General features: G+C 33.5%; 1 protein-coding gene across 1 annotated transcript in view; it reads right to left on the reverse strand.

The window, feature by feature from the left end:
- The window catches only part of LOC112043430 (knirps-related protein-like), a 91766-nt gene extending 65688 nt beyond the window's left edge, over nucleotides 1-26078 (reverse strand). Inside the window, exon 1 of the mRNA XM_024078837.2 lies at nucleotides 25721-26078. The gene's annotated coding sequence lies outside the window, so the exon portion shown is untranslated. The remainder of the gene's footprint in view (nucleotides 1-25720) is intronic.
- Nucleotides 26079-27298: the final 1220 nt, after the last annotated feature.

Here is a 27298-nt window from a genome sequence, read left to right on the forward strand (position 1 = left end):
CAAAGAAAACAAACGAACTGCTATCTGTGTACCTACCTATTGCTAGTGTGTATATTTGACAGCAACAGGTATATTGGTCGGTCCACTAATGCAGTAAACGTGGTCGCGCCGATAATGATCGCACAAACAGAGGGAAAGTCGCGTTTCTAAATTAGCACGTCGCAGCGGATAGGATTGATAGCGGGGAATTAGCGGCTTTTGTTGGTCGCCACACGCCGCACTGGCTGTGGGGTGGCCATGCGGTTGTGCACACGAAGGACATCTTAAAAAAAAAAGTGCCTCGGCGAATGAGACCTCAGCGGCGGATTTACGCGAGCGCAGAACAATCGCTTAATTGGGCCCGAAAGCAGAAGCAGAAGAGATGGGCGTCTCTCTCATGCGTCGCTGCACTGAATATCTTGACTAAACACGAATGTGAGTTTGTTTGTTACGATTTCACGCCTAAAACTATTTTTTTCACCAATAAAGAGCTATCAGCTTGTATCATAGGTTAAACTTTATCCCCGTCATCCACAGGAACCGGAATTAAGCAGGATATCAATAAAACCCTTTCATTTAGGTGAAAAAGGGTTACCTATTAGTAACATCGTGTTCAAAATACTCAGCATCATTTGAGTAGATATTACAAAATCAAAACTTAAAATATTGCTGTGATCCCAAAATAAGTTAAATTGTGACTTGAATTTAAATTGATTTAACATTTGCATTCAATTATTTTATATAACATTTATGATCAATTATAACGTTTTAATTTGTTGTAATTGTTAATAAATAAACCGACATTAAAATAAATGTATTCTAAAAAGATCAACCTACAATTTAAGGCAGTAACAATTTTGACTTTGGCATAATTGAGGTACAATCATGGCGGATCTACCCGAGAAATTATCAAAATGTTATTTAATCCAAATTAAAACGTACGTCGAAGAACTGGATTTATCTGTTTTTTAGTAAATCACCTTCACACTTAATTATCGAACAACAGGTCATAATTGATGTAATTTGACCTGTAAAAATATATCTCAAATCTGGTGTTATTAAAGAATACAAGTTTATGATATTTTTATAAAACAATTCAAACGTTTGTTCTTTTGTTTTTTTTTCATAAAAATTTTGATTATATTTTCTATTTCCTTTTTTGTTTCAAATTTAATCATGTTTCCTGACCTATAGATATTAATATCTTCGATATAATAACAGTTATAAAGTAGCTAAAGTCTGCAATCTTTCATAAACTGCATCGCCAGTTAACCTCAGGTTCACCTGAGGTCTGTGTTGCCTAAATAGGTTATTTATTTAAAAAAATACGCCAATAATACCCCAAAGGAACGCATCGCTATCTATGCGTACAAAAAAATCTAATATTCGTAGTTATAATATTTTTATTTATTTTACAAATCACTTTAATAGGTCACAGACTAAAAGTGAGTAACTGCCGTCACGGGTCATTCCTAGAAACGTCCGTAGCGTGGAGTTGCTAGTTAAACATCATTTAGCGCTACACATTACGTGGTTCCGGAACGATTGTGTTAGCACCTGCTTTTACGCGCCCGATCGGCTCAAACATCTCATTCGAAGCTCATATACACGGGATTGTGTTGGTTTTTATGTACATTTTTTGAACACTTTAAGCAAATATCCTAGCTTGAACATTCTAGCTAACTTGTTGGTCCAGTCTGTGTGACTATACTTTATGAGATCCTCGCTTCTAAAGCCTGGTTAAGACAATACCACAGTAATTGTGTTGATTCGCCTGGTTAAAATAGTTTAGATATAGTTGGGTATTCCTGATATAAAAAGAGGGCGGTTTTAAAGACGCGTCCGTTAGTGTGTCTGTTTCATCATCATCATCATATCAGCAGTATGGACTTCTTCCAAACATCACGATCTCGAGCCGCCAGCAAATCCCTGCGACTTACTTGATGTCGTCAGTCCACCTGGTGGGGGGTCGACCAACACTGCACCTTGAGAACCCAACGTTCATCGACTTTTCGAACTAGGTGCCCCGCCCATTGCCACTTGAGTTGTTTAGTATCGTAGAATCTAACCGAATGAGCTCATTTTGATTCGGTTTAAGTTTCGAGGGTATTAGAGAGGGTAGTGTTTTTTGTAATATTTGTGCATTATGAGTAATATCATCATGCCTATCCTACTTAAAAACAGTATGGACACCACTGGTCAGGGCTTGTATAAACTAATTTAAAGTTATTTGTGAATTGTTCCCAATTTGTAAAAATGTGTCAACGATTTGCACCGGTTACACATATCGTTTAGCACGTGTTTCACTATGTCCCAGCACTTACGATTCGCGCAACGTTTGCTCTACCAATATCCCGGTTGCGTGCAGTGAGAGTGAGCGATAAATGATCATAATTTGTCCACTCTTCCATATCGAAACATGTTTGCACTACATGCGTAATACCGTCTTTTATTGTGTCTCAAAACAGTTTGGTTAGCGAGGCCGTTTAGAGCGTGCCAGAATTGAAGTCAATAAATATCTATCTATCTAATATAAAGTTTTTTTAGGAGTACGTGATAGCCCAGTGGATGTGACCAACTTTTCAGTTGTGTGCGTTTTTAGAAATTAAATATCACGTGTTGAGACACGTGATATTTAATTTCTAAAGCGGTGAGGAGACCTGCATACCTTAATTCTCTGCGTGTGTGAAGTCTGACATTGGGCTAGCGTAGTGGATTATTGGCCTAACCCGTCTCATTCTGAGAGGAGACTCGAGCTCAGCAGTGAGCCGAATATAAGTTGATAATGATGATATTCTGAATATTCACATTTAGAGGGTGGTGTGGTAACGTTTTAATAATTAGGTTTCTCAAACCTCTTAACTAAAATAAAATAAATTGTAAAGTTTTAACAAGAGATCATGGCTCACCACTTAACCGTCCCAACTGAAAGGTTAACTAACGAAAGTGTAATCTCGCAGTGTAATGAGTGTTGCGGTAACGCACCGCGTCATTACGACAACAACCCGAGAAGCGCAAGAACATTACTCTACCACTCTGACCCTCCGAAATGTAATGATGATATCGCACAGCTGTTGAAATGGTAACGTCAGCATATAAATATTTTATTTTAATTTAAATTAATTACATAAAAGCACATACAAAAAAATAATTTTTCTATAATATAGGGTAAAGTATATTTAAAGCACGAATTGGAAAACACTGTTTTGCAGTTGTTATTTGCGGTTTTTGTCGGAAATTATAAAGTGAGAAGGATCTCACTTCATATCACTAGTCTAGAAACAAAGCGTATACTATAACAACAGCCCCCCTAGCCAAGTGACGATTCTCTTTCTATGATTGCTAACGCTTTGAAATCTGTTCTAACCCCTCACATTCTGAGAGGAGACTCGTGCTCAACAGTAAGCCAAATAAGGGTTGTTAATGATGATGATGATGATATTCATCATAGCGATGTATAATTTGCAAAAATGTATATATTTATATGATATTATGGACGAATTATATTACGGACTATAGCAACATCACCCCAGTGAGATAGCTATAGTCCGTAAAGAGCCTGCAGCAAATATACAATCAGAAAAAAAACTTTTCAACTTGGACTATTAAGAGAAATACGCGTGAAACTATACCGTGGAGTAATTATTTCTGTTTCTCTGATTGCCGCCAGGTAATTTGATGACTCAATAGTTTCTATTAAAATGTATTTCAAAAGTTTGTTTAAAAATTCCACGCTCGATTTTTTCCGGATAGATTTTTGGTTTCGATTTAACGTTACGTAACGATATGGTGTATAATTATTATTATTACTGTTATTTACTGTTGTGCAACATTGTTAGCTAATGTTAATTAATCAGACTGTGTATGTTAAAATTATATTGATTGTTGCAGCTGTGAATTCGCATATTTGAATCGTTATTTTTTCCAAGTTTCTGAACCGGTGGGATTCGAACCGTTTTTGGTTCTTGCCATATTTTGCTGAGGCTTTACTATATACTATATCATTTAGTAGCATAATATAATACATGTTTTTGTGGTTACTGGTGGTCAATGAAAAAAAATACTGATATAATAAAACTAATATTCAAAATATGTATCACTACCTACTTTATTATATCGAATTCTATATTAATTTCCAATAAAATATGAAGCTTGCAATATTATAAAGCTTACAATAATTTTCCATACCTGAACTTAATATCTTATTTTGTTTACATAATTTTGAAGAATTAACTAATTAAATAACTAAATAAACTTTACTGTCTACGGTACCATCGGGTCACAACACACGCGCCCAAACTCATGTGACCTTTGCACAGCATAATGAAGCTTAGCAATTAGGCAATAAAACACATATTTACATAACCAAACGACCTGCGAGCTTATCGTCAAGCATTTATCTTAAAACAATAACCATTTTAATTCTGTGTGAAAGAGGCGTTATCACAGAATGCGATCGTTGATAATTTTTTATGGGCTTTGTTTTGTGGGGAGATAAGAGATTGTTTCGATCGGATATCTCTCCTTTCATTGGCAATGGTGCGAGGAGGTAAAGGTTCATTGGTTGCTCTTTCTCATTTAAATGTGTGGGATTAGTCGTAGCTTTTAATAGAGTATAGTTTTGAAGATTAAGACAGCGGAAACTGTTGCGTCCATATATTATTAAAGTAGATTTATGTTGATCTTAAATGATTTAATAAAAATAAAAAAATAAATATCCAATATTCTGAAATCGAGTCTTTATAATAAGAAAATGTTTTTTTTGGAAACTATTTTTTTAATAACACCAAAAAACAAATCAAATAGAATATTAAAATATTACCAAGTCAGTCCCAATCATCGTCATTAAGATCAAAAAGATATGTCTCAGTCAATCAAGCACCTCACACCTATCATCTTATAAAAGAGAAATGCCCATTACATATAAAGTCTACTCTTTGAATTATTTTTTTTCAACAAAAAACGTATGACTACCTACCTACCTTTGCAACTCTTCAGTGAGAGATGTGAATATTTTTTTTAATTTTTCGGAAAGAGAGTAGCTTTGGTTACAAACATATTGTAAAGTTAATTATGTATTGTACACATGCGTCCGCCGATATACCCGTAGATAAAGCATCAAATAAGGAATTGAATGGGGAATGTTGAACAATATGTAGATTACCATTACGGACGTATGGCTTGATTCCTGCAAGCATCTCTCTGATGGCCCGATTGATCTTGAATCACGTTTTCGCTGACGTAGAAGCCCGACCCGACGTCGAAAACTTATACGGAAGCACCCAGTTTTTGAATTGATACTCATAATACAAGCCTATACTATCTTGAATATTATAAATAATATTTTATTAGCTTACCGACTCCGGCTATCCCGGCTGATGGCAATCGCTCTATATTGTAATGATTTATAGAAACTTTACTTTGATTTTGTTACAATGGTTATATTCATTCATTCATTATCAACCCATATTTGGCTCACTGAGTCTTCTCTCAGAATGAGAGGGGTTAGTAGCCTAGCCTTTAGCCTTTGGCCTTAGTTCTTGTCGATAACGAAATTTTATAGTTCTAATAACTAAGTCAATGGGAATTACCCTATGCGTATTGATTCCCTTGAGAGTGTCGAAATATCCGTTTTTTTTTGCTGAAAAAAGATCGTATCTTTTTTACGTTAACTTACAAGTTCGATTTATTGACAATTCAGGAAGGGCTGTAGACCTGAGCATACGGTTTCAAATTGATACCGCCACACTTTCCCAAAATAAAGGGTATTCACAGACGGACAACCGATCTTGTAAGGGTTCCGTTTTTTCCTGCTGACAGAACCCTAAAAAACCCTAGGGTGTCCATGAGGATTTCCCCTCCTGGATGGAGAAAAAAAAAAGCACCCTAAAAAAGTACATTTTGGTATATATTAAATACCTTTAGAACCTCGTTAATGAATTGCATTATCTTTATCATGTAAAGGTCTGAATAGCGAGAGATATTTCACAAATGCAACGTAAACGGCGTGTAAACTGTTCTGTATTTTAGTGGTTACATGAGATTTTCTTCTAATAAACTCCTAAGTGCCTTGCGCACACATAACGCGTTATATAATAAACGATTGTATTCACTATTGACGTATGCGTTCAATATGCTTGTGCCCCGCTTAAGCGTAGCTTAAGTGCTTTATGTTCTGTGCTCGCGACGATAATGAACGTGGCAGTTATTATTTTAAGCTTACCTTTTGTTGAATTTATTATGCAAAAAATATGATTTTGATTGATTGTTTTTCTAATGAAAAGACTGCTTCTATGAATATTGCGTGCGTGCTGAAGTTCATTACGTTCAATGAATAGTTTATTAATTTTGATACTATACGCGAAATAGAAGCAGTAACATTATTTTGAAACTGAAACGTTAGAGATAAAAGAATAGCTCTCCAATTATTTGATGTAACTGAAATCGCTGTATACCATACCGCGACAAACTTGTCGTGCGACAGTTTTGTCTTACACTTGCGCAGTCTCCAAAATAAGTATAGTACAAGCTCGATATTTGCATATCGGTTACTTTATCGAGTGTTCGATCATGTCTATGTATTTTCGAGGTTCGAAAACTATTTCAACACACGATTAATATTGGTTAACATCGATTAACAAGTGTATTGTTTGAACGTTGTTCATTGGTTAGGTTCTTGGATTAGCTCATTATGTGTTTGGTTTTGACCATGTTTTAGCGTATGGGTGTTTCTGATACTTGTTTGTGATTATGTTACTTAATGTTACAATAGTTTGTCAATGTTAGGATGAGGTTGTTTATTTGACCCAAAATTTCAATCAATGATAATTATCTTTGTTTATTTACCGACTTTTTAATGATCTTTTTATGGGGTTTCCTAATTTAAAAACATATTTTCAGTGCAAAATAATATATAGGTCTGTATGTTATATTTATTTTTCCTGGAAGTTAAACATAATAATATATGTTTTTAATGTTTTTATGACACATAAGTAAGTTTGTAAGTATTACTCGCTCGTAAGCATAGCACATCTTTGTAGTTTTTTATTTTATTAACTTTTTTTTCAGTGTCTTCCTTGTATTGTATGTGTGTGTCAAATAAACAAATTTTCTTTCTTTCTTTTGTATAGATATAGCATACAGTCTCGCTCGTCTAAAATAATGATGTTGTCACTGGATCATCTCCTTGGTCCGTAAATTATATTTTTTATTATTTAATTACAAAATGTCCTTCCAGAAATAATTACGTCCACTGTGTGCAACATCTTTATTAAAGTAGACACACGTTTTTAGTAATATATTTTATCCAGATTAACATTTCCGTACTCTCTTACGTGACCTTGAGCTTGAATCCGAGAGTGAATCCGTACGGAACGTGGAATGTTACGTACGTACGGACAACACTTACGGACGGAACACGTAACAACAGTGCCAACAATAGTGTAATACGTCCGCGGATAAGAGTGAAAAACTTCGCGCTCCAGTTCCCACGGCGATTATGCGACCGGACCGAGCCATAGGCTGAAGCGATTTAAACAATTGAAAATTATATATTCTCGTACTTGTTATACAACGCTTTGAAACGTTTGAATTGTATATCTATACTAATATTATAAAGCTGAAGAGTTTGTTTGTTCGTTTGTTTGATTGAACGCGCTAATCTCAGGAACTATTGGTCCGATTTGAAAAATTATTTCAGTGTTATCGAGGAAGGCTATAGGCTATATATTATCCCCGTTTTCCTATAGGAACGGGAACCACGCGGGTGAAACCGCGCGGCGTCAGCTAGTTTGTTAATAAAACGTAACGAAGAAATAAATATAATAATAATGGAGACGTAGGACTTTTTTTTGTGTCTGTCGAGTGTTTACTCTAATTTCCAAAAATAATTAGATATTACCTATCAAGCAGTGTTCATTGTTTTTCTTCCTTTTAAAATTTTAAATTTTCTTTTATCTTCTCAAATATTTTTATCAAAACGCTACTAAAGCAGAGACATGTTCATTTCCATCTGACTGTGTATATAAATTTTCATCTCTCTGTATGACTTTGCTAAGCAACGGTTTTTTGGTAAACGGATTTCAATGTCTTTCTGGTATACTTACGTTCTTTTATTTTATACACACACAGAATTTGTGCTGTAAACAAAGTGTCTTCCAAAAATAGATAGATTATGAATTCCCGCTTCCATCCGCCACTCACACCGTAGCGCAACCTTGATCTTGCTCGCAGTAATTATCCGCGAAGGCACGCACGCGCTGTGACGTCACGCCGCCGCACCGAGCTTATAATGCGGCCAAATTAGCGTATTATCAAATAAAGTGCACCGCAAAAAATGATGCTTTCACGCTTCGTTGATTTTTAGTGGTCAAATTGTACGAAGATCTGGTTTTATGACTATTTCGGGATGGATATTGTTGTTTTTATATTACTTTTGGTGTGTGTTGAGATGAGAATCTTAAGGCTAATTATTATTTTAGTATTCAAGAGTTATAATGTTTTAGAACGAGCATCGCTGTGTTTCGTTTGAAAGGTACGGTAGAACAATGAAGTTGTAGGCACGTGACATTGTAGGATGTGCTGTGATAGTGACATGTGACAGTGTGCACTAATGTAATGTTATTCAGTAACTCGCTGTTTTTTGGAGGATTAAGTCAACTAAGCCTATTTGACGATTTACATTACAACTTTGGAAGATAAAAAATATAATATTTCGTAGTGAGATGTGTTCGGAGGCTTTATTTTTTTGTTAGCGACTTAGTTAACGGCTATTGCTTGTTGTTTAAACTACACAAAATAAAATGTTGGTATTTTTTCAGAGTTAGTTTAACGTTAAATATGGTGATCATTGATCATTTACTATCTCTTGGAATAGGATGCTAGCTCACAGTAACATAATAAAAATCAGATATCGAGCTGATTTACATAATTAAAGACACTTAATATAAAGTGCTAACAATTAAATAATACTGTGAAGTGACAACACAAAAACTGAGTCTTATCTTAATTAAGCATATAATATTAAAATTAGAAATATAACTATTTAATAAGTAATTTGTAAAAATTACTCTTAACTGTAAAGTACTATGTAATGTGTCATTTTTTATATGTTATAGTAACTGTAATAAATCAAACCTTATCAAATTTAGAAGTTTTGTTGAGAATTATTTGATTTATATGATTACGACGTTTAGGCTTGGAATCATTGTTTAGGTATTATTTATTTAATCAAAGAAACATTAATTCAGTTATTTCAAGAGATTCTTAGTATACATCTACAACTTTACAGTTATGTGCATTGTAAGAAATTAAATATCACGTGTCTCAAACGGTGAAGGAAACACATAGTGAGGAAACCTGCATACCTGAGAATTTTCTTAATTATCCATGTGTGTGAAGTCTGCCAATCCGCATTTGGCCAGCATGGTGGACTAAAGGCCTAAACTCTCTCATACTGAGAGAGTCGTACTCAACAATGATCCAAATGATGAATGATGATCATGCAAGTTTCTTTATATGCCTATTTCCCACGGAAACACGTCGGTAAAACCGCGTGGAATAGCTAGTTGAAGAACGGATTTGAATTTAATCCAATTAATCTTGACCGTAATCTCTCTCCGAGCGCCTTGATCTTGCTGTAATTACAACGAACACGAGAGCAAACGTCGCGTCGGTGTGACGTCACGCCATTGTTAGTTTTAATTACTGCACTCTACAAGAGGCGGTATTGTTGTGATATTTTGCACCGTGAACTAGATTATGGCGTTTTGCCTTGATTATTGCGTAACCTGTAATTTTATGCAGACAATAAAGACGTATTAATAACTATCAGAGGCCGACTTTTTAGTTAAACAATTTTAATTAAACACAACCAAAAACTCAATTTACGGGAACCAAATAACACTAATGATGTAAAGGTGAAATTTGTGTGTGTGTATGTTTGTTCCTCCTTTGCTACGGCTACTTAACCGATCTGGCTGACATTTGGACTATATTTTACTATTTTATAATATTTTTCATGCAGAAAAATACATATTTCCCGCGAGTGAAAAACTTGATTCCACAAACGAAGTCGCGGGCGTCCATTAGTCAAAAGGTCATTAGTTTGTGATTTTGTAACAATCACTATCATATATGAATGGTGATGACCGGGGCCGACTTCTTAATGAAGTGAACTTGGAGTGTGACACCTCCAAGTTTCCTACTCCGAGCTTTTATATTTACTGAGATTTTCTAGAAGCTCAATATTTCTTAACATAACCCAGATCTCAAACGCAGGACCTCGTGACCCTAAGTCGCATAGGATAACCAATGAGCCTACGAGGTAGTTATTTGTTAACTACCTGACTGGCAGACGGGAGGCTTCGGCCGTGGCTAGTTACCACCCTACCGGCAAAGACGTACTGCCAGGTGATTTAGCGATTCCGATACGATGTCGTGTAGAAACCGAAAGGGTGTGGATTTCATCCTTTTCCTAACAAGCTGGCTTCCATCTTAGATTGTATCACACCATCACGTGGGATGGTAGTCAAGGGCTAACTAGTACAGAATAAAAATAAATTAGAGAAAGCAAAGCTTTTCCAAGGTCCAAAGCTGTGCCAAAAATTAAATGAAAATTCCTGTTCATATGAATGCTACAGTAAAATTTACAGTCAAACAGACACAAATTAGGAGAGAGGTGTCAATTAATTTTCGACTTTATTTCAATGGCAGCAATATCAATTTTAGTTTGACGGTAGCACGCTCCTCATCAGGTGAACGTCGGCCCTAAGCAGTGAACACACGAACACTAATAACACCATTCAATACACACGATTACGCATATGTAGAGAAGATATAAATAATTTCAATTGAATACGTTGCGATATTACGTGCAACGGTCACTGGGAACCGTCATAACGTGTTTCACAATTAATAAACGGATACAATACACAGAAATATGGGTAAAGATGACCACACACTTGAGATTACGGTATGTATTGTGATGAACTGACGAAAAATAAACGGTAACTATTCGGTCCCCATCCGTGGTTTCATTCTATTATCAATTAATTATATTTTAAAAGGTAAAATTGTCGGTAATATTATCCCACAGGACAGAAAATAACACTTTTCAAAAGAGCAACTGTTTCTTGCTGGCTCTGCAGGACCTGCCTTCTTGTCAACTTGCTTATTGTAATATTTTTATATGTCAGGAGCAATGCGCATCGACTGTGTAAAAAAGTGTAACACAGTAGTAAAAAATTAAATGGATATTTTTGCCAAGAATTTTAGCTTCTTTTTCTATAGTAAGAATATTTGCAACAGAGCTCTTGGAAGTGTGCCAAGCTTTTTATACCATCAAGCTGCCCCTGAAGCTTTGATTAGTAAGAGTATGATTGCTTATGAAATTACATGCGCTTAATGCATGCACAAGACGTTGGGATCAATAAACTTATATGCTATGAGTTTGTAAGATGACTGAGATCACTTAGACCCCCTTGACTGTTTAGAAGACGAAGTGAAGCACCAGAGAGGTGGAGGTAAGCTGTAAGCTCCTTCTTTTATGCGTAAGGTGCATCATTAATCTAGATAGGCGATGGTAATACGGTATCTATGGCGTTGGAAGGTGTGCGATCAGCATTAATAGAAATAGGAGATTCACGGGCAGCGCGAGGCGCAGGCAATCTCACCGGACTGACAGTACAATGCGCTCAGGTGTTATTTGTGAGAATCAATCACAGCGCGCGACGCGGCGCGGCCGTAAAATTGAAATTCAATAGTAAATGTCAACCGAGTTATTGCTACTTATTGTATGCGAAGAGCCGCTGGGATGTTTTAGTGGAGGTTTGCGATAACGACCTCTCACGCGCTTCCCGATTTCTTACGTCATCGCAGATTCCAACTACTCAAAGGGGCATCTGCTGGGCTATGCCCTAATTTTTAATAATAACCTATTAAAATAAACATCAAATCAACTGAGAAATTTCTTGTACCTATTGTATAATATCCACGAATACATACATTATCAATAGCCACCGGATGACATTTGTTACATAGAATCTAATTTTTTTTAATTCTTTAGAAGTTAGTCCTTTACTACTAATCTCACCTGTTGGTAAGTTATGATGCAATCTAAGATGGAAGTGGGCTAACTTGTTAGGAGGAAGATGAAAATCCACAACCCTTTCAGTTTCTACACGACATCGTACCGGAACGCTGACTCGCTTGGCGATACGTCTTTGGTAAGGTAAGGAGTTAACTAGCCACGGCGGAAGTCTTTCACCAGCTATAATTTCGTATATGTCAAGTAACATACGTAAAAGACGAATTGGCCTGTTGGAGTAATCTCTACCCGTAAACCCAAATGGGTTACTATAGAGAGGGAAAGGAAATGTACTGTGATAAAATAAATGATACTCAGAGTCGATTTATGATTTTTTGATAATGAATATGTTATAGGTTTTGAGTGAGGCTAGTAACTAACCGAGTTTTACTGATACAATCTATCTTAGATTGTATCAGTATCAGCACTAAGCATTAGGTAACATGGCAGTCCAGTTATGAGTTATCGTTAAAAAAAAAGGAAAAAATAGTTTTATTAAACGGCTTACTTAGTAGTAGGAGTATGACAATTATTAAGAAAAGCCTTGTCTATTTCTTAACTATTTGAATCATTACAGTTAATTCTGTATCAGTGATTTACTTTAAAACTCTTAACTTTTAAGATTACTGAGAAGATTAATAGGCGTTGTAATGTATGGCGCTAAGTAGTTTCTAATCGCAGTTGATTAGTTACAGGTAACGGAGATGATAAGAAGAAAAGCGGGACAATTTTGTTGGGTATTTACTTCTGAAACAAACCCGTTTTAAATAACTTAATTTCAATTCATGTGTTCAAAATTAAAGAGTGCAAAGATTTAAGTTAATATATTTTTTATTTCATTAATTTAAACGACAGACTTACTTTTTAGCACTAAATCAGTTTCTTAATCATGATATTTTCATGTTCGTTCCTAATTTTTTTAACATAAAGTCAAATGTTATTAATATTCGGAAATATTAATTTAAGCTCATTACATTCTCAGAAACGGTTTTTCTAGAAGCGACCAAAGTACAAACTTGGGACCCCCTTAATTTATCGTGTACCTCCCACAGTTTCTTCACCAGCTCTTTGCCTACAGGTTATTGCTACTTATTACGTTTGATTGCATTTTGTGTCGACGACGCGTGCCCGATACGACGTCACGGCGACCTGCCTTTCTATTGGCTGTACAGGTGCGTGTAACGGATTGTGTAAGTGCTATTTGTCAGGACGTTTAATTGCGACGGAGATGAATTATTGCTCTGTGGGTTCAATAATCTGTTTGTAAATATCGAACTTTTGAGATGTTCTGTACGTTCTTATGGCTACTAAAGAAACGTGTCTTTGCGAAATATGATAAGATAGGTAGAGCTATTCTGGAACGATGTTTTTATAACTTGCTAGTGCGATTTTCGAATTCAAATCTATCTCTCTCTGTCTAACGCGATGCTATAGAAATAGTCGTACTTGCGAATTATAAAAACGTCGTTACAGAATGGCACTGCAGGACAGAATGTGTTAGTACAACTACAACTTTAACTAAATATATTTTGCTTTTAAAACTAAATTTAATAAAGCTTTTATAAATAGATTTACTCGAATAGATATTAATTAAAAATAATTATATTTTAGAAATCAAAAGAACAACTTTTTATTATAAAAAGCGATACCGGAGAATCTTAAATATACCTAAATGTAATTCAGAAATAATTTAACTGAAACTTAGTTTTTGTATAAAAGTATATTATTTAATGCACACGCCAATGACTCACAACTGGCAAATTTGAAAAAAAAACTCAAGATATCTTAATTTAAAAACTAATTTTTTTTACTTATAAATATTATTTATTTTGGCAAACAAAAATATTAATCGTCGCAACACTTTTTTGTTGGACAAATCTTATTCGTATTAACTAATTATATTTTTAAATTGAACAATATAGAGTAATTTAAGTTCAACTTAAAGATGTTATCGAGGTATGCGGAGCTGGCATTAAGTCGAATGAGTTCATTTGAGAGCAATTAATACCTTATTAACATAAAATTAGAATTATTTTACTCCGTTTAAATACTAACAATATTGTGAATATGGTAATATAATTTATAAAATTGCAACGTTTAACTGAATCATATAAAAATTAGACGGAATTTTTTATTATATTTTATTGTAATTTATTTAGATTTTCCTTCATAATTGTATATATGTTTTTGTGACATTTGAATGGCATTATCTCGGTTTTGATTTTTTAATTTTATAATTTGTTGAGTGCAAAAAATAATAAATATAATTCACGAAAATATTACAATTTACATACTTTTATGTCATTGTTAGGCCTCGCCAAGCTTAATAGTTAATTTAGCGATTGCAAAATTTTCTGTATCATGAAAAAGTTCATCGAAAAATAAAGTAACACGCAAACAAAGTCGCAGACGTGTGTTAGTATTAAGGTTACATGACGTAATATTAGTTATATTTAGAACATTTACAATTTTACTTTGTTTCAACTAATACATTTACAGTGTACGACAATAAATCGTATAGTGTAAATCTTCGTTGTGCAATCGCAGACTTTACGGCGCCTGTAATCGTGAGGAACCATTTAATATGCTATTGCTCAAAGAAAATGGGTAACACATAGAAAAGTTTATATATTTCCTTTGAAATATATGATACAAACAGAGAGTACACTTGATGGCAAGTGGTAACTTTCTGCTATAACAATTACGATACGTTAAATACGATAAATATTTTTAAATTACTTGAAAAAATTAAGTTCTCTTTTTGAGCCCCATTTATGTAACATAGAAAAATTTCGATTTGCTAAAAATATGGATTTTATCTGCTAAAAATATGGCATTTTTAGTTTTAGTATTATAATTTAATGACAGTTGATAGAGGTGTTTCTAAATAAATCAATTCTACTAATATTAAATTGAATGGATGTTTGTTTGGATGTCTGTTACTCTTTAACGCCGCAACTACTGAACGATTTGGCTGAAATTTGGAATGGAAATTTGGATTTGTGAAAAACTAAATTTCACGAGGGATTTGTGAAAAACTAAATTTCACGCGGACGAAGTCGCGGGCGTCCGCTAGTGAACGTATATGAAACAAACGATTTGAGTGCAAAGGTAGGTAGTATTTTGGACCACATGAATCAGTGTAAACAGTCAGAATGTTAAGAGTCCAGTAATATTTATTTAATAACGGTATCACAATCGTCGGAATCGATACCCCTGCTATTAAAAAGTCGTAAGTAAACGGAGTTACAATACACATTGACATTTAAACCTGACCACACAACCATGTTTCACCACTCGAGACGATTTCTCAAAACCAAAAAAAAGTAAAACGTAATAACAAGCCTGTCAACAGAAACATTGACAAATTAAATATCAACGGTGCTCGCAAACTTATGTTTGCAGTTGGTAAGGTCGATTCATAAGGTATTTATGTTTCGACCACCGCAAATGTAAGTTTGCCGTGTGTGGTACCATCAAATTTTCGCTACAGTGTAATTAGAGATTGTCGAGTGATGCAAGTGGTCATGCGAACTGAATGATAGAAATCATCTTTGAATAATTGCGCACTTGGTACAATGGATAAGTGCATAAAGATTTAATAAGCGTTCTATTCAAATCAGGGGATTCAAATCATTTAAAATTTTGTGACGGATGATTTGAATGATTGAATAATTGTTTCTTTTTGGTAGTTTTATTGAAAATTGGGTAGAGTGTTAATATTTTGGACAGTTTTTTTGTCAGTCAGTCAGTCAGTTTTTTGATAATCATATTTGATAAATTAGTCTTTGATAATCATATTTGATATTTCTATAAACATACGAGTACCTACAATATTGATTTTCTTAAAATATATTTGTTAAATTTTTTTGAGTAACTCTATTAATTACGAATTAAACATTATGATTAAAGATAATAATATATAACAATCCAATTGATGGTTAATTTAATAAAATTACAATAATATTAACTAGGACTATAGTAGTAGTGTAAAATCAACAGAACAGAAAAGAAAAACCCAGAAAACAATTATTTTTGAAATCCTAATCTCCCAATTAGGTACTATACAGATGTATTGTAGATTTTAATAAACAAGTTATAAGCTAACTTATTCAAATTAAGGAAAAAGAAAGTAAAAGTTTTACCCAAGGAATTAAAAGCTTTAAGCTTATGAGATGGACCGAGCGATAATGAGTTTCGATTCGATTTAATTAAAATTAATAGTCGTTACCGCCATTGTTAATTAATGATATATAAAGCTTTGCATGCTACTTGAGGGCAAGTGAGCGATACTAAACTAATGATGCTCTTTTTATATGACGGCATTGTTTGTGCCATATAAATTAGTAACTGTTTCTTCGAGTGATTGTTTATCAACTTGTTGAGGATAGTTTTAATTGACAAATGAATGATAGAGTGAATGTATTTGAGTGTTGTATTGTAAGTTTGAAGCCGCAATAACTTTACGATAAAGGGTTCAGACTCACACCAACAAGTCGTAGGTTCGACCCCCGCCTGAAGTGGACTATCTTTTTTTTTATTCTTTACAAGTTAGCCTTTGATTACAATCTCACCTGATGGTAAGTTATGATGCAATCTAATTTTCTAATGAATATCCACACCCCTTTCGGTTTCTACACGTCATCGTACCGGAACGCAAAATCGCTTGGTGGTACGTCTTTGTCGGTAGGGTGGTAACTAGCCACGGCCAAAGCCTCCCACCAACTAGACCTGGACCAATTAAGAAAACCTCAATCGGCCCAGCTGGGGATCGAACCCAGGACCTCCGTCTTGTAAATCCACCGTGCATACCACTGCGCCACGGAGGCCGTTTATCTCGGAAAAGTCTTTGTTTCCGCAAGATTCGAGTAAAACTAATATTCACACGGAAAAAGTCGCGGGCATTAGCTAGTAGCTTTATAAATGTTACACGTCTTTGTTTGCAATATCTTGGTAGCTACGTTTTATGGCGAATTTATTGGGAGCGTTATAGAAAATGTCGCTTTTAGAGTAAAGTAATTCTGCCTATAAACAGCCAGGAGTTTGATAAACGACTCGAGAGGAGTAGAGACATCACGAGTGCTCAATAAAATGTAACTGCCGAGTCGTAAACAATGTCGCTAATGTAGAAATAAGGCGGATACCACACTGGCGACTTTGCAAAACCTAGAACTTTAACCCACCATGCTTCGATGGGTGGGATGGTTCGATGGATGGAAAGATTGCGGGCTTTGAAATTTAAGGCTATATCTATACAAAAGAAACAGTAAATTACTTTTTTTTATTCACTACTCAACCAATCATCATCACACCTTTGGTTAGAGGTGAAGAAGATATAGGGAATTTTCCATCCCATCATTTATACAATCTACAAAAATATTTATCACTAGCTGATGCCCTGTGGGTTTACCCGTATATTTCTCGTTCCTTTGAGAATACGGGGATAAAATATAGCCTATGACACTCGCAAATAACGTGGCTTTCTAGTGGTAAAAGAATTTTCAAAATCGGTTATTACCCCTTAAAATACCACAAGCTTTTCCTATTTATATAATATTAGTATAGATTATTATCAGTCACCCGCTAACCCACATTGGAACAGCGTGGTGGGTAAGCTCTCTCGAGGTCTAAGCATCTAAGGTGTAGGTCTACTCAAGTCTTAATGACCTTAGAGGTTTATCGTTTGATCCCGGCTGTTGGGTTATTGACAAATCCAGTTCTAACATAGGCGGTTTCCACTTATATGTAAAACTAGCGGACGTCCAGGACTTCGTCCGCGTGGAATTACCATGGATTTTTCCGGGATAATAAGTAGCATATATGTTAAGCCATAGTAAAATCTATTTCCATACCAATTTTCAGCTAAATCGCTTCAGTAGGAACAGCATAAAGGAGGAACAAACATACTCACAAACTTTCGCCTATAAAATTTATTAGTGTGATAAGTCTGGGAATTGAATCTTGGACTGCGAATCAATCTCAGTGTACAGTGTACACTAGTATATACCAATAGGGTGAGCCATGTTAACCGGCGGGATCTCACGAGCGCGCACGATTCCGTTCGAATGAAGTCGTACAAAATCCGTGTTTGTACGTTTGTACCAGAAATGTACCACCCGGAAGATTCCCATGGCGACATGGGACGTAAAATTATAATCACCGCCGTAAAATGTACCATCGATTACTGCGATGTTTAGTCGGGAATCGACAACTTTATGTTTGGAGGAAGGGAATTTTCTTGTTGTGAAATACCTTTGAGTGTCATCAATTTTGTACTGTATATACCTAGCCTCTTTGGTACTGTAAATAGGTACCTCAATAAACCCACGGTTAACCGGATTCAATTCAAGAGGTCTGGGATTCGATTCTCGGCCGTCGGACTCACGCATCCCAATCCTTATCTTCTAAAGACTTGGCTGATATACTCGTAATTATTAAACAATATTATTAAAATGTACATGATTACTTAAGGCTATTTCTTCGACATAGTCGTAACAAAGTGTTGCTACAAGTACATTCTGGTTCGATTCCCGCTTGGATCAAACGTTAGTAGGTTTTGACCATTTGTAAACGTATTTTTTACATTATCAGAATTTTCTTGCATGTTTTGTAGTTAGAGCGTAAAAGCAAAACGAACAAATATATTAAAATTGAATAAATGTATTAATTTTTTTTCAAGTTTTATATTCCTGTAGTAGTTAATATTTAAGTAGTTTTAATGTCATAGATACTTTGTGGTAAACAAAAGAAGAAAAACTAAAAAGAATCGTGTTTTTTCTTACAAGAATTTTAAAATATGAGTATGTATGCTAACAGATGCAAATAAATTGAAGATAAGGGATGGCGTATCAAATTTTTTTTATTGAGTTTGTTTGTTTTGTCGATATGAAAAAAAATGTTTATTTAATTGCTACAAATGAGTAGGTATTATCAGTCGAGATCGCTAATTAAAGCTTGTACTTCAATTAAAAAATAGTAAAATTTAAAAAAAATTAATACGTGTACATAATATTAAAAGTTAGAAAAACATGGCCGTGAAATTATATTATAGTATCGCGTATAATAAGGAGGCTTGTAATTTTATATCATGTCTTAATTTAATAAAGTATGTAGTAATTATATAAATTAATACTCTTATCAGAGCCAACCATCTTATCTGTTGTAGGAACTGTGTTAGGAGTAGTTACGACAACAGTGCAGCGGGCCGGGATTGAACCTGTGACCACTGTGTGTTGAGTCTGGTGCCTTTACTGCGGAGCTAATGAGGTTTATCTACTATAAGGAGAGACAAGATTTGGAAGATACACTACCAAATTTCAAACTGCAGTCTACCAATAAGACTTTTGATTTAAAAAAAAAAATGCCGCAGGATTCGAACCCCTTAATACAAAGCCACATGACTAACTACTGGACAAACGAGACAGTGACAATAGGGATGATGACAGTTTTTTAAATCGTATATAAATTAAGAGTATGCTAATAGTAAAGCAATTTTGTAAAAGGAACACGGTATCTGCGATCATTACTTTTGGAGCTACAGGGATTTATAATTTATGTTTATGTTTATAGTTCATATATTAAGAAATGTCACATTTAATGTAAAGAAGCTAAAACTGTATGAATTTTCATCTAATTACGATAAAAGATATTTAATAGATTTTGAAATTTTATAATCTCATTTATTTTGCAAATATCCAGACAATCTTTGCTTTCATGTGCAAATTAGTTAACATTGACCTTATTTACCCGAATGTATCATATCATCCCCATTATAATTATATAATTTATGTCAAGCCTAATTAACGTTTAGTGTTAACGTACATTTTTAATCCATGTGCAACCTGAAGATTACTCGTAGTTTTGACATTCACAAAATATTACAGTTAGCAGTTATGGATTTCAAATGGATTTTTCTTAAAGAGAGCCAGTTTCTAAACAGTTGAAAGGTGTGTTGCGACAATTCTATGGCGTTCGATGGAGCAACGGCGACGCGATAATTTGTGGGCAATTAGTCTTTTCTAAAAGTGTCGAAACTCGCCGAGACTTGCCGAATGATGGATTATGCGCTAATTATTTAACGAGGGAACTCACGGAAAATTGGATTTTTTTAAAAGCAATTAATAACGAACACTGTCTATAGTTTCGCTCTTAAATCCAAGAGCTAAGATTTTTGGGTTTTTTCTAGACATAGGTAGATTTAATTTCAAATATCGTTTTTAAGATTATAATTTGTTTCTCTCAATTTTTTATATTGCAAATAATATCAAATGCTAACGAAAAACTACTAGTTTAGGCATTTGATATGATTCACATTGAGAATAGCAATCTACGAAGGACATGTTATGTTGAAGGAAAATTCCAGTTACTTACAATTTTGTCTGACCTGATTTTTTAATTCTAGAACCTCATATTATAAAATGTGTATTCCACCTGTTTAAAGATTCCGATTTTTTTATTCTATTTATATGACGTGAATGATAAAGACGTGATAGCCCAGTGGATATGACATCTGCATTCGATTCGGAGGGTGTAGGTTTGGATCCGGTCCGGGGCATGCACCTTCAATTTTTCAGTTATGTGCATTTTAAGCAATTAAATATCAATTATGTCGAACGGTGCAGGAAAAACATCGTGAGGAAACATGTATACCTGATAATTTTCTTAATTCTTTACATATGTGAAGTCTGCCAATCAGCATTGGGCCAGCGTGGAGGACTAAGGCCTAACCCTCATTCTGAGAGGAGACTCGTGCTCAATAGTGAGCCGAATATGGGTTGTTAATGATGATATATGATACAGTTATAGTTTTAGTCATAATAGCTCAAAGGTTCAGGAAGATCAAATAATATTTAATCAGATCTAGGTTGGATTCGCAACTACATTAGCTTTGTTCATAATATGAATATTAAACGGTTTTACGTTCGATTCCCACCTGCACTATTTGTCTACTTGTATTAGGCCAAAAGCTACCAGTTCTTGGTTTAAGTGGAGAATAAAGGGAAATTTTTGTTAGATCCATAAAACATTGCAAATCTTTTGACAAAACGTAATAGATATTATATTTTAGTGAATTATTATCATCCTCCAATATGAATTCTGCTAAATTACCTGCGTATTTCGTAAGGTCCGCCATTTAAGCATACGTATTATCTGAAATCGCGAGCCGAGTTATCATAATTTTGCCTCCATAATACGTTATCTGCCCGTTTTCCAACAATCCTCATTGTATTGCCGTCTCAACGCTTATTACCTGTTTAAGTCGAACACGAATGACACAGTGTTTTTGTGCGGTATCATTTAGCCACGTGGGAACATCTCCCACGCCAGTATTGTCTACCTCAGTATCGTTTTTATCGTTGTTTTTAAATAACTTGTACTATTACGAACATAATGGTCAATTGTTCAATTGATTTTTAAATGGGTCACAGTGATATGACGTTTTTGTGAGTCTTGTGTTGATGTCAAAAGATTTTGTGCAAACTTACCTACCCTCACCCACTTCTACTTGCTTATCTACTCTCATTTTCTCTCCTATGAGGAGAGGAATTGAGAGTGTGCCCCATAGCAGCTCATTGTTTTGAGTTAATAGGATTTTTTTTAATTCCTTACAAGTCCATGACTACAATCTCACCTGATGGTAAGTGATGATGCAGTCTAAGATGTAAGCGGGCTAACTTTTTAGGAGGAGGATGAAAATCCACACCCCATTTCGGTTTTTACACGACATCGTACCGGAACGTCAAGTTGCTTGGCGGTACGTTTTTGCCGAAGGCAGCCAGACCTGGACTAATTAAGAAAATCTCAATTGGCTCAGGCGAGGGTCCGAACCCCAGACCTCCGTTTTGTAAATCCACCACATATACCGTGACGCAGTGGTATCAAAAGTAAGATAAATCAAAGTCAAAATTAATTTATATCAATTAGGCTTAGTATACAAGCAGTTTTGAAACTTCAGGTTAGGTTAGGAGTTAATTAAAGTCGAAAAGTTAAAATTCAAGTTATACAATTGAAAACTGTGCCTAGAGTTCTTTCTAATTATCAGAACAGTGATTTGTTATTTAAACCAGTGCCTTCTCCTTATCTCAATATCTGCATCATTACTCCCTATGCTTAAGTTAATTTACTTGTTTAAACCGCATGAAAATCCGTTTAGTAATTTGTGGGATTAGCATTAACATAATAAAGCGATAATAATCTTGATTTTTTAGTGTTATAGTCATTGTACCGACTCCTCTACTAGTTTATTTATAAAAATACTAAATAGATATTTATCTAGTCTTTAAATTACTATTATGATATTGTGAACTCTAAATTAAGTTTTATACCTACTACAATAATTCACTATCAAGTTCTTTTTTATCCTTCGAATCATAACAATAACAATGGAACCCAGGTCTCTTGGATTTGATTCCGTTAACTGTTACGAGTTAGAAAGAGTTACGTATAAAGAGGCTTTAAGATGACAAAAGGGTAGTGTTGACGTCACGAATCCGCTTAGTGATTCAACGCGGATGTGTTGGCATTCCTTATCATTACATACGGTAGTAATTTGTTTATGTAGGTACTTTATGTAACAATAATTAGCTTTTAAAAAAAAAATCAAGATTATTAAAATATATTTTCATATATTTTATAAGATTACAATCAAAATTAATTAATTTATTTTAATGAAACAAATTACTTAAATACCTATATTTTTTTAGGTTAATTTCAAAACTTACATAATTTACTTAGATCTGTTAGTGTATTCACAAAAGTGGTTGTTTATATTGATGTCTTTTAAAAATGTATAACAGTTCTTCTTAACCACTCAACGGTTGAACCAAAGGGTATTAAGTTCAGTGTACACCCATGGAACTGTTATTCTAATAAGCAATTCAACCTAAATAAAGATAAAAGGCCAATTTTAGATGTGTTTTATTTCTTATACACACAGATACATTATATTGTAGCAAAATAAATATATTTTTTGATTTCACTTTAGTGGATTGATGTTACCAGAATGTTATAATAACACAAATCTACCAAACGTGGTGATATTGAGCTCTCCAGTACAGAGCCACGTAAAAATTAATCAAATATCATCATAGCATCTCTAAAGGTTTATTTTAGCATTTTTGACTGAACGAGGTAAAGTTGTAGTCAATATAATATGATATAATAAAAAAAATCAAATAAGTTCTCGAATATTCTATTTAAACCTATATTAATAGGTATAACGGAAACTATTTATAACAAGATACAAATTACTTCCTTTTACACAAAATTAGTAAGACTTAAATACAGTAATAGGATTAAAATTAAGAGTTTGGAGAAGGACAGATAATATTTGAAATGGTATTAGAATCTGGGTTGTAGCGCGTTTAAGTCCTTTATATGGGATCAACGAGTAGTAACGGGAATGATTCAAGTTACAAATAAAGATTTTAATATTATATGTATCGGAAAGTATTAGAAATTAAGTAACTTAAATAAAAACTACTTATCTGCAATTTCAGAGATTGTTTACGTTAAATTAAATTGAACTCTGTAGTTAGTATTTGAATAATAATAATTTTCTATAATAAAAATAGTTAGCTAAATTTGAAAAAAATCTTCTATAATAAAGTTCTAATACTTTTTGTTCATTTGATTTGATTATTATGATTATGAGACTTATATATTATCACCTTCCCAAGATTTAGATTTTAACCGACTTGGAAACGTAGGTGATTTTTTAGTGAGTATTTTTCATGTACACGATTTTTTTCAGTTTACAGTATAAAGCTGCACTGATTATTAATTCTAATTATGACATAGCAAACAAATAATGAAATATGTAAAAAAAGATACGTTTGAAGTAACAATAAATTTATAATAAAAACTTTGAAATAAAACTTAATTACATACATAATTATGAAAAAGGAGACTGTGGGATAATATAATTCACAAACGATAACGATTTTAAAATTTGTTTTAATTACTGTTTTTTGCAGTTTACTTTATATTTATATTTTTATAAAAACTATATCACACAATTTTACGTTTTCTGATTAAATTTATAGTTAACCAAAAGTTAACTATGAAAATATGATTTAGTAAATAAGAGTAGTAGTAGATAAGAGAACAAAAATATGATTTAGTTTTCTTTATACCTTCGCCAATAAACATCTATAGCTTCTAAAAAAAAATATGCGTAAATAATTTAATTGTCATTATCAATTCTTCTCATTAGAGACGCATAAAATCATTTTTGTAGTACCTTTGGTAACTTTTAAGGGTTTTTTAAAAGAATGGACAGAGGACAGAATACATAATAATAGTACAACGTAGTTATACGATTGTACTCATAAATACTCTTTGAGTTATAACATCTACCTAGTTAGTAGCTCTATAACTTAAAGGAGAATTAATTATTGGAATTATTTGAATTAGGGAAAATATTACAATATATACAATATTATTATATTTCGTTAAAATCGGCTCATTAACTAAAGAATTTATGACGGACTAGCGGACGCTCGCGTCTTCACCGCGTGGAATTCAGTTTTTCACAAATCCCACGGGAATTATGGATTTTCCGGGATAAGAAATAGCCTTTGTGTTAAATCAGAGTAAAATCTAATTCCATTCCAAATTTCAGCTAAATCGCTTCAGTAGTAGCGGCGTTGAAGAGAGATAAACATCCATACAAAATTTTGCGTTTGTAATATGATAAACAACGTGACACGATATTTTTCTATTAATGTAAGGATATACGTACTAATATACACTACTCAAACACAACCAGCGTCTGGTTCTCATTATTTTATGATTGATATGACAATTAACAGATGTTCCGAAAGATAATTTTTAAAATTGTACGTCTACTCGTAATTTTTATGTGCATATTATGGTTGTTGTTAGTTTAATTAGAGACAAACAAAAACATGAAATCTACCATCTACATATTGTCTAGGTAAGTAGGTTAAATATTAGAAAAAAACATGTTTTACGTCATATTACATGTAAAATATTCAAAGATACATATTTGATTTTATCTAGTAGGTACCTAATTATATGAACAAATTGTTATAGCACAATTAAATGCATTATTTAATCTATACGCAGAGTTAGTATGTTTAATTGAGTAAGTCGCAAAAACATTTAATGATAGAATATCTTAATAAATTTATATATTTTCCCCAAATAACGTACTCTACGTTTCAATCAGTCACCGGCGCATTTTTAGTAGATAATAACGTCTACAATGATAATCATTTTAAGAGTTTAACTCTCCAAAGTTTTCTTTAAACCTCAAAGTTTTTACTAAACGCAAGCTTTATAGGAAAGTTTTATTATAGTTTTAGTGAATATCTAAACGATAAAAAAGCTTGGTGTTGAACTGCAATTAATTATTGTGTACTTAGTTCTAGATAAGTTTGTAAAATAGTGGTAAACAAAAAAAAATATAAACCTTGGCTGAGTTTCTTCTCGGACTATTTCATTATGTCAGTTATATGAAGTACGCTATGAATGTAATAAAGTGGTTTCATTTATCGCATAATCTTGTGATTTTAAAATAAAATATTTCATCACAGATAAACATAATTATAAGTATTAAAACAAAATTTTGAAAAAAAAGTAAGCAGTAACCATAACATAAAAAGTATATAATTCTTTTTAAATCATACTCACCTTAAACCTCTTTGGTGTGTAAAGCCTTTAACAAATCCCACTGGCACTTCACTGGGTTCACAAGTCAATAGTCACCACTGAAACTGCTTACAGAAATGTCACAGTCACTTTCGAAACTCATCTAAGCGCTAACTGAAAACGCAAACTCAATACACTTTCGTCTCTACAATCGTATCAGATGCGTTTAAAACTTGTCAGATATTAAAAAAAATGGTCAGATACTGTCAGATGAGTGTTAAGAACTGGGTGGATATGTTGTCATTTTTAAATTTTCACGGTACATTTTACGTGTCAGAAAAATGGGTTCATAATTTGAGAATAGAACGTGCTGTTTCGGCAGCGCGCGCGCACGAATGCCTTTGGACTTCGGAGGTGTACACGCAAAGTTGATCGCTGGGTGGGCGTGGCGTCAGTCTAACGTAACATCTATGTATATAGCCGTCTCTTTTGTTAATATGCTTTAGAGAGTATATGGTTCTCGCTCTCTAACACTTGTGCGTTATGAAGTGAAGTGGTGGGGGTGAACTTTGGCTGGATTAATGAAATGCGTTAGACCGTAGTAGGCTTAGCAACTTACAATGTTTTATTGCCGTATGTTCGGAAGTCATTTCTTCGAGGAAGTATTTTTTAATTTCGCATTTTTTTAAATTTAAGGGCTTATCTAGTATTAAATTAAATCATAGTTTATTTTTTTACAATATGTAATTAATTATCATTTTAGAAACCTCTGTAGCTCTCCGTTATTAGAAGGTCGTAAATAATAATTTAATTTGACTGAACTTCAAGTTTTATTTTTTATAAAATAAAAATAATTTTTATGATTTATTATTTTTTTAAATATCAATTACATATAAATATAAATCAATTTATAGTGCGTTTAAAAATGTGAGTTTTATTCATTAATTTTCATTAATTCAATTTCAGGTAACTTATAACTATTACTTTCAAGTTATTTCTTAATTTTAACGTTACGAATATTAATAATTAAAAATAAGCCTGGCTGACAGAAATGCACCGGAAATGCAAAAAGTTCTTGCCACTATTCAACGTGGTCTTGATTATAGTTGTTAATATAGGTAACTTAAGCTAACGTAGCTTAAGTTTATTTGTCATTCTTCTAAAATCGTCAATATAAAAAAACATACATTTTAACTTAATGCATATCAATCAATTTACTTTCTGTTCGGGTCATTTTTCTTTGTGTTATATAAAATGCCAATCGACTTAGTCATTAGTTTGCAGTTTGCACACAACAAGAAACTACTATTACCTACTGCTGACAGATATGAATAAATGCGTAACTCATCTTCGTTACCAGATACCTATTACCTTTATGGATTATAAAACCTAATGGGCTAATTATCATTCAATATCAGTTATATACTAACTTGTATGAACACAATAACACAATCAATTCCGTTAACGTGGCATTAACTCATTAGTCAGGGATCCATAGAACATTTTTTACAGTTGATTACTTTCAAGTATATTTTTCTTGAGTAGCTTCATCTCGATGAGACGGTCAACTTGATTCCGGTTACCAGGAAATAAAAATTTCTGAGCATCGGAACAAGACAA

Source organism: Bicyclus anynana, chromosome 15 (genome assembly GCF_947172395.1).
Source record: "Bicyclus anynana chromosome 15, ilBicAnyn1.1, whole genome shotgun sequence".
Classification (NCBI taxonomy): Eukaryota; Metazoa; Arthropoda; class Insecta; order Lepidoptera; family Nymphalidae; genus Bicyclus; species Bicyclus anynana.